The sequence below is a fragment of the Mugil cephalus genome, chromosome 3 (assembly GCF_022458985.1).
Source record: "Mugil cephalus isolate CIBA_MC_2020 chromosome 3, CIBA_Mcephalus_1.1, whole genome shotgun sequence".
Taxonomy (NCBI): domain Eukaryota; kingdom Metazoa; phylum Chordata; class Actinopteri; order Mugiliformes; family Mugilidae; genus Mugil; species Mugil cephalus.
The window spans coordinates 5,477,443-5,489,654 of record NC_061772.1 but is presented as its reverse complement, the minus strand read 5'-3'; the positions used below and the strand labels follow the sequence as shown (position 1 = coordinate 5,489,654).

The 12,212-nt window shown below is 40.2% G+C and overlaps 1 protein-coding gene across 3 annotated transcripts in view; it reads right to left on the bottom strand.

The window, feature by feature from the left end:
* Positions 1-11,342, bottom strand: part of apba2b (amyloid beta (A4) precursor protein-binding, family A, member 2b) — a 55,587-nt gene extending 44,245 nt beyond the window's left edge. For 2 of the 3 annotated variants that reach the window (XM_047580598.1, XM_047580600.1), the window contains exons 1-2: positions 11,221-11,341; positions 1,134-1,179 (exon numbers count right to left, since the gene is read on the bottom strand). The gene's annotated coding sequence lies outside the window, so the exon portion shown is untranslated. Of the gene's footprint in view, positions 1-1,133; positions 1,180-11,220 lie in introns of all 3 variants that reach the window. The other variant, XM_047580601.1, reaches the window with a different exon arrangement.
* Between the last annotated feature and the right edge of the window lie 870 nt (positions 11,343-12,212).

Genomic DNA, 12,212 nt, shown 5'->3' with positions numbered 1-12,212 from the left:
CCACTGTCACTGGACTCATCCGGGATGGTGACAGGTCTGCATACAGAGAAGAAGTGGAACAGCTGGTTCTCTGGTGCAGTCAGAACCACCTCGAGCTAAACCCGCTCAAAACTGTGGAGATGACAGTGGACTTCAGGAAGAGCCTCCCATCAACCCCTCCTCTTACAGTCCTCAACAGAACAGCCCCTACAGTGGATTCATTCAGGTTCCATGGGTCCACAGTCTCACAGGACCTGAAGTGGACCTCTCACATAGACTCTGTTTTAGAAGAAGGCCCAGCAGAGGTTGTACTTCCTTCATCAGAATTGGGACGGTAAAATCTCCACAGACCCCTCATACCCCGGACACAGTCTGTTCAGACTCCTCCCCTCAGGCTGGTGTTACAGCTTTTATTTTTATGCTTATTTGAGTTCTGTGTTTTTGTACAGTTTGATGTGCTTTTGCAAAGTGACCTGAGTCATATACTTGGCCAATAAATCACTGATTAAAATTTCCTCAGTAAAAAAATAAGAATATGAGTCCTACTTGTATGTAATAATAATAATAAATAAACCTATAAATTGCATTCAAGCCTCTTTAAAATGTGCCTATTTGCCATAAGATGTACCAGACTGTACCTGACCAAAAAAATCAACTAGAACGAACTAGACCCTTTAAATATATATGCCTAAATATATATGCCTCTGTTGATCATCCCACGGATATTTTATTAATTTGGGATCTAGTTAATTTGGAGGCCTTGTGCTTTTTTCATGTTCTTTGAGTTCTTCCTAAACCATTTTTGTGTGTGTGCCTGTGTCAAACATTATTATGGGGTGGGGGTGTCTGGTCTGGTTTAGGTGGGTGGTACATGTCTAAGTAACATCCACACTAAAGCCAAGTTCAAAAGTTTCCCAGCAGAACACTGAATTGTCACTGATGGTCAATCTTATTTACTTCTCCTGTCAGTGGTTTTAATGTTGTGGCTGGTTGATGTGTGTGGGTGTGAACTGTCTATACAAGCATGCACACATTTTTAAGTCTGGGGTGCTGTATTCAAGATGAGGCACGGTCGTTTTTACTACGTACTGACTATATATCCGTGGTTAGCTGCTTATCTCTCGGAAAAGTGAAAGCCATTTATGAATACTTACAGCTCTTCAATATACAACTCAATGCCTCCGCTGTCGCTGAGCCAACCTGCATGCATAAAATACAGATAACAGCCAGGATTATATCAGTGACTGTAGTCTTATTTTAAATTAAGTGTTTGGGCTTGTATTTTTATGTAAATCACAATGCAACATTCAAAGTCTTAAGAACTTGTTTTAAGGCAAAAAAATCTACCCTCAAATAATTTTGAAGCTTTATATATACACACACATTACTTTTCCAAAATGATATGAGGCTGACCTAGAAATCATATGTTGTTTATTCATCCATGTCTGACCTCAGATCCACGGAACAAACAGAATAGGCCCGGAAATAGAAAGCACATCTGTAATAATACCTTTTTGACATTGCTGAGGTGATCCTTCCTACTGTAATACTTGAACTCATGAGGTGAGTAATAGCAACTGATTGATGCCCTACATAACCACAATACAGAACAAAGAAGAAGGGTTGGGCTAGAGATTTAAAAGCAACATGCTGAGTCTCTTTTTAGTCTTTGGAACAGTCAATCAAAAGTAACATGCACGCTATACTACTTATGCATTTTAATGTTATCTTGTATGTGGAAGGATATACTACACAAGCGATCACTGTTGACAACTACTACAGGTCCTCTGTAGCTCAAGGGATGCTCACACTGCTAGTCTTACTGAAAATAAACATCCTATGTCTTTTCATGTTATACTAAATAGGTCTTCCTCATTTTCTAAACCCAATTTAATGTTCCATTTTACCTTTCTCTCCCTCACTTTCATTCCTTTTTTGAGCCATTTTTATTTTTTATCTGCGTGAAGTCTCACACCCTCTTTCCTCTCAGACAAGTCTGACACTATAGATAAAAAAAACATCTGTTTACGTCCCCTCAACTTGATCACACAAATGATGAACAATCATCTATGCTTTCAATCAACGTGTATGGCTACAGAAATAATGACAGAGAGGCCGGTGCTCTAAAGCAATTCCAGATTCTGTCTGGTTCCCATTCATCATGCTTGAATAACAACACCATTCTCCATTGTGGAAATAAATTTACCCTTCCATGCTATAGACAGCATTGCTTGTTCGAATGACAATCTCTCACTACTGAAAGAAATTTACCAGATGTGAATTTGACTGCACGCTCCAACAATGACAGCAGCAGGTGAGTCTCTGGGTACATCTAAATGCTAATGTCATGCCGCTCGTCAAACAAAAGCAATAGCTAATGAGCAAGCTTGGGGAATGCATCTTAAGCTGTCATGATGACATAATTGACAGCATATAGAGAGACGGAAGTCATTTTATGATTCTCGATGCAGAGGGTGGGAAAGTAAATACTGGTATAGGGTCACATACAAAGCGTACTAACCCACACACACATAACCTTAAAACTGACGAAGCCGACTGACAAATTCAAGGTGTTCTTATCACATCCTACACACTTTGAACACTTATACCTTCCTCATTGCACTGCAAAGATCTCAAACACGTTTTACATAAAAATGGCAACTTTGAAGGACGACTGTTGGCCCAAAACAACCAGAGTTAACCATGCACAGGATGTGCAAACCTACCCATGCATATTCATACTCTATACGCTTGTAAAAGAATGTTCAGAAGTCGAAGAACAACAAACTACAAATATAGTCTTACCTCAAAATAATTTAACTCACATGCCACTTTATAAGGTACACCTGTTCAATTGTTTGTTAACAAAAAATAGCCAATCAGCCAGTCACATGGCTGCAGTTCAATACATTTAGACATGTAGAGGTGATCAAGACAACTTGCTGAAGGTCAAACCGAGCATCAGAATGGGGGAGAAGAGTGATTTTAAACGTGGTATGGTTGTTGGTGCCAGGTCTGCCAGGTCTGAATATTTTAGAAACTGCTGATCTACTGGGATTTTCACACACAACCATCTCTAGGGTTTACAGAGAATGGTCTGAAAAAGAGAAAATATCCACTGAGCAGCAGGTGTGTGGATGAAAATGCCTTGTTAATGTGAGAGGTCAGATTAGAATGGGAGGACTGGTTGGAGATGATAGAAAGGCAACAGTAACTCAAATAACCACTTGTTACAACCAAGGAATGCAGAATACCATCACTGAACGCACAACACATCCAACCATGAAGAAGATGGGCTACAGCAGCAGAAGACCACACAGGGGGCCATTCCTGTCAGCTAAGAACAGGAAACTGAGACTATAAATTAGACAATAGAAGATTGGAAAAACATTGCCTGGTCCGATGAGTCTCGATTTCAGCTGTGACATTCAGATGTCAGGGTCAGAATTTGACGTAAACAACATGAAAGCATGGATCCATCCTGCCTTGTATCAACGCTTCAGGCTGGTGGTGGTGGTGTAATGGTGTGGGGGATATTTTCTTGGCACACTTTGGGCCCCTTAGTATAAACTGAGCATGGTTTAAATGCCACAGCCTACCTAAGTATTGTTGCTGACCATGTCCATCCCTTTATGACCACAGTGGACCATCTTCTGACGGCTACTTCCAGCAGGATAATGCACCATGTCACAAAGTTCATATCATCTCAAACTGGTTTCTTGAACATGGTAATGAGTTCACTGTACTCCAATGGCCTCCACAGTCACCAGATCTCAATCCAATAGAGAACCTTTGGGATGTGGTGGAACGGGAGGTTCAAATCATAGATGTGCAGCCGACAAATCTGCAGCAACTGTGTGATGCTATCATGTCAATATGGACCAAAATCTCTGAGGAATGTTTCCAACACCTTGTTAAAAGTATGACACGAAGAATTAAGGCAGTTCTGAAGGCAAAAGGGGTCCAACCTTTTACTAGCAAGGAGTACCTAATAAAGTCACCGGTGAGTGTATATATGTTTCTTTTCAGATCCATGTAACTGAAGATACATTAGAGATATAATTGTCTCTATTATAGTCTCTTCTTGCTTTGTTTTCAAATTAACACACATCAAGTTTAACTGTGAGTTGTTTAATCTCTAGAATAACTTTCCAGGAGCAACCAGTGGCATTTCTAATCAACATTTCATCTCATTATCTGGTTGTAGTCGCAGGTTTTGTACATTATGTTAATAAACATGCCAGTCAAAACTTATCTTTTTCCAGGCAACAACACACATCTCTGTATCTTTCAAAACTGTAGTAATTTCCAATTTTAATTACAAACAAATGCTTAAAGCTGAACCTAGAGTTAGTGAGGGATTTGAAAGATAATATTTATGAATTTCATAACAGATTAAAATGCTATTAAATCAAAACCAATTTTAGCTGTATTAATAAGGAATAAAAAAGACACCTTGGAATATTCAGGGTGAGTTAACAGATACTAAAGAGTAGATGTGGATTAACACACCCATGTTAAAGAATCTAACAGATGTTTAAATTATACTGGCCGAGATCAAAGAGGACACAACTGTGAAGCGAAAGGAGACAGTTAGCATTCAGACAGATTCAGTTAACGAATAAGGCTGTTTCAATGCTTCTGTTCTTTTTCCGTCTCCCTCTCTCCCTCTCTGGGTGCCGCCTCAGAGCCATTCTTTAGTGCCACCCATGATTAATGCAGCTATGAATGGGTTTCTCTTTCACCAGGCACTGTGGGAGAAGGGTTTCTTTCGTTCTTTCTTTGCCATTTTGCTTTCCTCCCAATGTGACCTGATTTAGTCAGTGTGAAGCTGATTTGGACTCATTTACATGCTGATTCTATGAAGAGAGGTGAAATGATGTGTCACCTCATTGATTCCACGATACACAGATGCACTTAGAAAAAAAAAAACGATTGGAAGATTAAACTATATCATTTACCGTCTACATTTAACTGGCGAATAGTATGTAGGAAAACACTCTAGTACTCATTATACACAGAGAGAAGCAAAAACTTAGTTACTAAGTTAAATAAAGGCTTGAAATTGGAAGAAGGCAGCCTGAATGTGTGTGTTGGTTTGGTTTGTCCCTCAGCAAATGAGTTTAGTCAAAGATTTTTTTAAAAAGCTCAACATTTCTGATGCTAGTTAATAAAATAAATAAATCATGAAGGCAATTCATAACGTAGAATTTTAAATATATATACAGAATCCATATATGGTCAGCGTTCCTAACTTCTTGCTGTCAATAACTCCTGAAATATGATTATTTTCTCTACATGTCCTGTCTCTCTGGGTGCTTTGTGAGTAATTTTCTGTGCATGTATGCGACTGTTGTGCGTGATCTGATGTATTAATGACTCTCATACTGATAAGTTTTCTCATCTAATCGACATACTCCTATAATGTTTTTGCAAGCAATTAAAAATAATTAAGAAACAGATAATTGATGGAATTAGAGAAATGCCTACAGCAGTACCTTAATAAGTTGCTCTCTCTCGCTTTATATGCGGTCAGGACTGGATCAAAGATGAGTTGCTGTGCCATAAACTGCACCATCTGCGTAAGGATTTCCAATAGTGTGGGGATTTTGTACTTTCTCATCATAACTAAAAACTAAAGGGTATTTAAAACAGCAATGAAGATTATATCACATTTGGCAACCAAAGAGATTTAGTACACTACCTGTGTGCTTTGAAACCCTTACCCAAGAGGCTATGTGGCCTTCACGGTTGACTCAGCAGTGCTATTCTGAACACTAAGGAAAGTGTAAACAACACATCCTGCTGGCCTGCAACATTTCTCGCAAAAACTCTTCATGCCCTTACTAACCACTGCTTTAGAATTGATTACCTGGATGTGTGGGTCATTGATGTGTTGACAAATGTCAAGGGAATGAAGACAAGTAAGTTTCAAGCATTCTGGAGACTTTTCCAAACTGCATTTAACACGAGGCCTGGACAAGGAGAACACAGAACTGGAGACTAGTGTGCCTAGTGAATTGCCCAATCAGAATAAATATGCCTCATTTAACTACCTCGATCAGAACAGACTGATCTGAATAAAAGACGAGCAAAGACACGCAAAGCTAGAATATATGGACAGTGGTGCTTCTTAGTCTTTTTCTATTGAAATAAGCGAGTGAATGTTAATGAAGTTGGAAAAAGAAACCCTTTGGCATCTCAAATACACACCAGTCTGACACAAAGGTATGACCACTAACAGGACAAGTAAACCTAACATTGACCATCTTGTGAAAACTCAGTGTTCTGCTGGGAAACTTTTGGACCTGGTATTCATGTGGACCAGACCAGACCAGACACGCCCACCCCATAGCAATGACACTCCTTGATTGCAGCAGCCATCCCCAGCAGGATGCAGTGTGACACAGACACACACAAAAACGCTTTAGAAATAACTCAAAAAACGTGAAAAATGGAACAAGGTGTTGACCTGGCCTCCAAATTCACTAGATTCCAAACTGATCAAGTATCCATGTGATACAATGGGACAAGCCTGATCCACAGAGTCCCCTCCCCTCAACCTATAGGACCCAAAGACCCCCACTAACAACATTCTGTTCCCAGAGGCACAAGGGAAACCCACAATATTAGCAAGATGGTCATAATGTTATGTATTCTGATGTTGTGGGACATGTAAACCTATACAGTGTAATGGATTTTAACTCATGTAAACATTTGATCAGAATGATTGCAATGGGATTGAGGAAATATTCTCGGAATAAATGTAGCCACTGGCAAGAGCAACTTCTTAGTGACAATAGCGTGCCGATATATCACCAGCCCAGTTGGGAGAATGTGAAATCGAACTGTCCCAGCTATCTGTACAAAGACTGGAGCATCACAGAGCTCTCAAGGTTGTTGCCTACACATGGCATAATTAAATCAAACAATACTACTGGCACTCATTTTAAGAACAGTCAAACCATAAAACCTATAATGTCCAAACAGGGGGCACAGTTTAGCTACGACTGACTGACCCACAGAGTGTGACCTGGATTCCTGCACGATTTTACCTGTTAGCGCAGAGCAGTAAAAAATCTTAGCCCTGAGCCTTAAGTCAACACTTGATCCAGATTAATGCTCTGCATCACAAAGGCCAGTCAAGACACTGCAAACGACAGTGACCAACGGACGAAAAATAGCTGCATCTCCAAAATCATAGGAGTCTAGTGGAACTTTAAGGCATGACAGAGGCAGTAACATAGATCACACTTAAAAGGAAAAAGGGAAAATCAATTGAGACAACACTGTCAAAACAACTGTAGTAACCCTGATATGGCTGTCATATTCATGTGTGTGATACTAGAACAATGTCAAGAGCTGAACAACAAGGGCTGACCTAACTCCTTCTAAATAGTCATGCTTTATTAAGGACTCATGACTCATTAAATATTATACAGCCTGGCATTTAAGGCATAGAAAATATGTCCACGATCAGTAAAAGACTCCTCACAGATAACCTCAAAAACATCTGTGTCAGTTGTTGAGCCTTTCAAACATATGAACCTATCAAGTATGCTATCTATATATGCTATGCTATGATCACTGGATACAAATATGAACACAAAAGGCCAGAAAAGGGCTTTATGAATTACCTAAAATGAATATGTACATGGACGTCTAGGGAGCATTATCATCATCTGATGCGCTGGTTGTTGCAGTGCCAGCTAAGTTGTGATGCTGCGCTCATGTTCCCAAGTCAACCGCAAAGCTATTTCTCCTTGTGATGAACACTGAATTGTGATTAAACTCTACGGTTAAAAAACAGCTGCTGGCAGGTTGAAAACCAGAAGATTAAAGTTCATGCTGTTCAAACATAAGAGCCAGAGGACCAGAGCCGCCCAGCGAAAAATGATGAACTGAGGCACATAATCTGTAGAAGTATTAAGTTACACTGTGATTTCAAATCACCTGGGGAAACTCGACAAACAGAGACAGAAAAGTTCAGCTTAATTTAAGTCAGAGCATTTAAAATACTCCAGAGAGGTGCCAAGTCATCTCTACACTTTTTTTGTACTTGCAATTAACCACATTAACTGGCCAAAGTTTTTGCCAATATGTTGATCTAACTTAGTAATTTTAAATGCCCAACTAAAAATAAAAAACACATCTCCCAAAAGGCACATACACTCTCTTTGCCCATAAACCTTAAAATGTTATCATTTAATAACAGACTTGATATTTTAGGTTCACCCAAATCCAGTACATTAATTCATATTGTATCCATGACCAGCCTTAAAGGGTTGCTGGGGGGCTGGAGCCTATGCCAGCTGACTATGGGCAGAAGTGGGGTGCACCCCGCACAGATTGTTTGTCCATCAGAGGGTGGGTCCAGATCAGCTTCAACAAAGACAAATGTGATTGGTCAGAGTTTTAGGAAAATAACAGCCTGGAAGGTTTTGTTTAGGAAGATGAGATTCTTGACCACTCAACTGAAGTCACGCATGTCCGATCGGTGGATTGAACTGCTCGTTATTTGCACAGCTGAGCAGAAAAAGACCGTTGTGATGACATCATCTGGAAATAAACCCTCCGTAGATGGTGAATAATGGGACAACTCACACAGGCACTTAAATATGAGAGCTGCAATAGAGAGCTTAAATAGGGCAATATTAAAATACATATTCCTGAGGAGGTAACATCAGCTTATGTCTCCATGCTTGGATTTCCTCCTTAGACAAATGACCTTGTTTGTAAAGAGGGAAAACCATTGTCCACAATGAAAAGTGAAGTCAGTTTACTTGTTTTGTATTCACATTAATCAACTTCCAATGGATTACAACTATGTCTGTGTTGTGCATTATATTCCTTATCTCTAATTCATTGCTTTGTTTGCTAGTTAACACACAGCGGTGTGTTAACAATGTGGTGTATAGCTTATTCTCTCCATGCTAAATCGTGTGCTGGATGGAAATTTCCTCAATCTAATTGCTCACACAACGGTTCTCCATTACTATACAATTGTCTGCAGCACCACTTATCTTAGAAAGGACCCACCATAAATCATGGATTCAATTCCCTTTTCTCATTTGTAACAGTTTTATGGAATCTGAAAATCAGCTCACTCCCTAGTAATATCTACAGGCTTTATCGTGGAATCTTTTGTTTTTGCTCAAGGGCATTATAGTCTGTTATTGTACCTCCACCCACACCAATTTTATGCGCAGAGCACCAAATGCAAATGTTTTGCATGTGAAATCCGTTGCTTACAGGGCAAAGCTCTTAAGAAGATATTGCACATGATATTATATAATGGATGACAGATTTCCCTGTGGCTCTGCCATCCGCAATGCCACGGACAACCCATTTCTCCTAAAAGAATACTGGTGTTTGTCTGATGCTAGCAACTTCACATGGTGATAATTCAATAACAAATGTGCAAATATTTGTTGTGTCTTTTGTTATTTGTGCAGCAGTCCTGGAAGTTGCTGCCCTATCCTGGTCCTCCCTCAGAGTCCAGTCTAGTATCCTGCGACTGCAGCATGATCCCAGCAGACTGCAGGAAAGGGTGTTTGTCGTCTACTGCAGGTGCTACATGGCAAACCTTCCTAGGCTACAGGCCGGGTGAGACAGAGCAGTGACATGAAAGAGCGACGCACAAGAGGTGAGAAATTGAGGACAGACCCACAGTACAGGAAAAAACAGGATGAGAGGAAGGAAATACTGATGAAAACTTTCAGAACATAGTGGCACGTCAACATGCTCTGTGCTTCCTTATTGGTATTTTTTATGGCTCTCCAGGGGCCCTTCACTTTCTCTAATAGAAATGCATTACTCTCCTCCATTTGCCCTCATCATCCCCAACCCTGGTCATCACTCTCTTCCTGAGCTGCACCACAGTTTCTTTCTATTAGTCTCGTGTCCACTCCCAACAGAACTCAATATTTATTCAGTTAACGTCTTTGTTAGGCATTGCTAAATGTAATTTATCATCCCGGAACGTCCATCTACTCGATGGCAGCAACAGGCAATTTCAAATATAAGGGTTGATGTGAGAATATTGTTTTTGAACAATTTTAACTTTTGATTTCACAGAACACAATTGAACATTGTTTCTGTTCCGTCCCTCATGCCGCCAAGATTGTATCATGTATTATTGCAAATTAAGCCAAAAACATTTAAAATCACACTAAGTAATAGAAAAGACTTTTACAGCATTCTTTTATAAGTCTCATGCAGCTTGTCAAGTACTCATCCGTGGAGCGGCATCAACATCACTGCTACTGACATGAATGAAATGAACAAACCAAGGCTGTAAACATGAAGACAGCCTATGGAAGTCATACAAGTGAACTATGGCTTGTGAAATGCATGTTGCATGACTGGATGAGAACAGAGGCTAAAGACATTGTATAACAGTGTATGATACAAAGCAGACCCTGTGACTGTCCTCTGCTCCCTCGGAACAATGAACAGCCAGACACAACGCTTGTAAGCAGCTGTCCTCCCCTGTGGCTGGGACACACATATCCACCCCAAATGTAACCTTCACGTACACAGCCTTACATTCAGGTCTTAACAAGTTGATTTGAAGTGGAGGATATTAAGACAAAGGTACAAGAGATTATTAGGCCTGTACTTTACATCATTGTTTTCAACTTCAATACTATTGAGGATTTTTGAACCCTTTGATTGTTAGAAAAGTACTGGGTAATAGGATCTATAGTGTATAATTTAAAGAAAATGAGCACATAACACTATAAAAGCCGTTCCCACAAAGAGGGCTGAGAGAGATGCGCCTGAGGTGCCGTTCAATAAAACCACGCTGGAAAAGATCTGGACCATTAAGAACATCTAAAATGTAATGACCTACCTCCTATCTCATGAAAAACTGAAACCTATTCGCAATGTGAGTACAATCGATAATTTTAGACGCAGACCAGGCTGCGGATGGATGAATCACCGAGAAACGTAGCGTTAGGTGTGAACAGACTTCAACTGGTTTTTAAATGAGTTACCCGTGAAATCATACCGTCTAAATTAGACACAAGACTCAAGAAGCAAAGAGACGTTTTCGGTCAAAGCCCGTCGCCCTGTTGTTGACATCGATGCTAAGGACAAGTCCACGGGCTGAGCGATCAGCATCCGTCCACCGTCCTCCGGGTGCCTCCACCTCGGAGGAAGATGGCTGTAACCTCTCGTGGACAGAGCTCGATGTTTACTTACATTTTAGGTTTTTCGTAACACTTAAAGTCTTACCTGAAGAATGGCATATGCCGATCAAGTCACCTCCTTTTGAGATTTGTGAGGGACGGTGCTGGCTGTTCGCGCATCACTCGGTGTGCGTTCCAGCGACAGAAAGCGTACGGAGCAGCACGGCGCCCCGGAACGAGCATAACACCAGACGAGCCCACTGCAGTTGTCTGGTCGGTGGATGAACACGGCTACCCCACCCGAGCAGCGTCAGCTCGACCATTACCTAGCACATTCAGGGTTTTAAAAAAGTTCATCTGCAACATTTAATTCCTGGTAAAAACATCCATAGGACCATCTAGCCATTATTTGTGTAGCTACATACAAATAACCCTGTTTTGTATAGGGTTTTATTGCAATGCATTGCACTAACTTTAAAAACTGTTCTATAGTCTAATGATTGCGTAATGTCCATCAAGGGACTGATTTTGGAAATTAGCTTTGACTACATGAGGTAGGCCACGTGGGGCATTGCTCCTGCCACCGTCAGTGTTTCTCTCTGCATACTTCTTTATAAACTATTAAATACAAAGACAAGTCCATTACTCAGCTATCGCCACTGCCATTAGGCTATAAAGCATGGAGTATATGCACTCACTTAACTGTTTATTGGAAACACTGGTGAAAAATACAATACATCAGGACTGCATAATGAGAGTGTGTATTTGTTTCACATAACAGAGATATCTTGTTTATTGTGCTGTACCCACATATGCTTCTGTTATTTGAACAATTTCACTTTTTGTGTTTAATTCGGTCTAGTTTAATAGCCCCACAAACTACATTCTCCAAAATGACCACACAGTTCACCTTTCTTATGCATTTTCAACATAAACTAAATAGTATAACATTCATGAAGGTGGACTTAGTTCAGGGTCATTGTATTAGAATTCATTTATTTTCACAGTAAACATCCAACAATTAGCAAAAAGAGTTGCTTTTCCTGACCACCTTATTCACTAGATCCCAACCTGATCAAGTATCTGTAGGATGATCCA